The sequence below is a fragment of the Galeopterus variegatus genome, unplaced genomic scaffold (genome assembly GCF_000696425.1).
Source record: "Galeopterus variegatus unplaced genomic scaffold, G_variegatus-3.0.2 Scaffold2052, whole genome shotgun sequence".
Lineage (NCBI taxonomy): Eukaryota > Metazoa > Chordata > Mammalia > Dermoptera > Cynocephalidae > Galeopterus > Galeopterus variegatus.
Window position 1 is genome coordinate 275,289 of NW_007728163.1, and position 2,571 is coordinate 277,859.

Genomic DNA, 2,571 nt, shown 5'->3' on the forward strand with positions numbered 1-2,571 from the left:
GGGCGTGAGTAAGTGGAATTTGCAGATAAACTCAAACCTTATTTTAGATAATCAGAGAAAAAATAGTTTCCAAACTCTCTTATCGGTGAATGCACTGATGAAAGGGGATGATATATAACAACAAGCATGCTTGGAGTCTTTTCAGTCTTACCAGTTTAGTTTTGGGGTGACGTGCTAATGACAAGTGAAATGGCCAATATATGGGTACCCAAGTAGAGTTAGAAAAGCAGCGAGGGCTGAGGAGCTCCCAGACCAATCCCTGGATAATTAAGAGTTGATACAGTGCTGATTTCTTTTGTAATTACCCTGGAGTTAGCTTCTACTGTGTAAAGGGTATATAAGCCAGCTGCAAGATTAACTTCTTATCCAGAGGTTCAAATTAATATTTAAGTGCCTCAGGTTAATGCTTAAGAAAGAAATTGTATATTTAAAAGTCATATGCTATATACATACATGTAAGCGAATGTCCAGAACATGGCCCAGCAGGACACACACAGCAAATAGCTCACAGGAATTACATCTGGGAGGGCAGGTGGGGCAGGTGGGGCAGGTGGGGTGGGTGGAAGGGGCAAATTTCAAAGGAGAATATATTCATCTAAGAAACATAACAAAAAGTCATTATGAAAGTGAGTTATCTTGAGTTGAAGCTTCTAGAAGGCAGGGATGTTTCCCGCATCCTCACGTCCCTGGCACGTCAATACTATAGTACTTCAAAAAATTCATGGAAAGCTTCAGATTATCTTATTTAATTCTTCTGTGAACTCTTTGAAGTGCCCTAGCATGTATCCGTCGACCTAACCTGAAAACACTCTTTAGAAGGTTTGCTTTGTTATTGTATTTGTCTAGCTAGAGTAATTTTATTTGCTGAGAAATAAATCATTTGCAGTGTCATTTGTGATTTGACATTTATGCAATTCTGATGTTGTGACAGTACTTTAAAATTACTTCCTGTTTCCGTGCTCTTGAAAGTACAGTATAGGTTTTCAGGTATACAGTATAGGTTTTCCTCTTTTTTTATAGGTACAGAATCGTGACCAGAAAAATGAAAAGTATCTTTTCTAGGTCTTATAACATCAAAAGTTAGCAAAAGTTAGAAATTGCCTTTTATGCTTTTAACTTTTTCAGGATGTATTCCTTTCAGTCTCTCTCATGAATGATTGTTGTGGTGTCTGATTGGAAGTCCTTGCCTTTTGTTCCCTAAATGTTCAGGAATCTTAAAGTAGAATCTCCTCACTAGTCAGGGTGGGGAATGGATCTATATCCAGTGGGTTCTCACTTTCTTCCAGTGCCTTCCAAGAAAGTGTCCCTATGAGCTCCTCAGCCTTCCTCCAGCGCTGACTGACTCAGAGGCCAGCTATGCACGTGACCGTGAGGACGGTGTCTGGGACCGGGGTGAGTGCTCGCAGTCACTTCTTGTGGGTAACAGAGGGTGACAGTACCAGACAAATGACATCCACTGTGGGGAATCTTAGAGAAAACCTGCTGGATTTTTAAAGGGGAAAACTGGTATGTCTCATTTCCTGACAGTGTGGACATTGCTCCATCTCTCTCTTACCCAGCTCAAACCTCATAAATTCTGAGAGGCCAACAACTCTTATAAAGTTGGAAGAAATTGAGTTAATATGATTCCCCCTCAACTAAGCAATCTATATTTTCTTTCTGTTATGAATTAGGATTTAAAATAATATAACAATAATTATAATATGCAGGAGAGATTATGCCAGTCAAATGAAGAAGATGCATTGTTTTCTTCTTCCTTTTTTAAAATTTTATTTTATTTTTGTTGTTGCCCCATTGGAGAAGGGAGAAAATCTCAGTGGAGAGAGGCTTTGACAGGTACAGTATAACTCATCAGGCTTTAAAGTAACTAGCTGAGGTTAGCCTTAGTTCAGATATGTCAGAGCTGTCAGAGGCCAGCCCTGAAATCTGTAAGACATTACAGACTGAAAACCCAGCGAGGACGCTGGAGGTCTCAATGGGAATTCCAGCACACACAAGAGTCTGGAGTGTCTCCATGCTTTGGCCTGACCCTTGATAACACTTGGAGTTTGCTTTTCGTTCTTGTTGCAGGATTACTAAATTCTCTGGGTTTTTGTTCTTTGGCTCCTGAAATGGGTCCATTGCACTTCTGGGACAATTCATCACTGTGCAGGGAGAGGCGAGGATCACATGAGTGGACAGTCCCCTCCAGGCAGCTTGAGTATTAGAGCTTAGCAGGCAGAGCCAATGCAGTCATGCATGTTAGCACTGGGAGAATGGATATGTGCAGGCGGAGATAACGCGTTCAGAGGCTTTCAGTTGTTAGCACTGGTGTTAGAGCTGTCAGTGCAAACAAACAAATTGGGACAGAACAAACTTGCTCAAATGTGGCTTCTTTCTCTGTCCTGCTCACCCCAAAGTGAGTGACAGCATGAAATACTCCCCAAAGAGGAAGAATACTGTAGTGGAAAGAAATGGGATTTAGAATTGGAACTTTGCGCCAATTTTACCAGTGGCCTTCAGTAATCCACTTAACTTCTTTGACACTCGGTTTTCCTCTATGTAAAATGGTGGTAATGCTAATAGTGAATC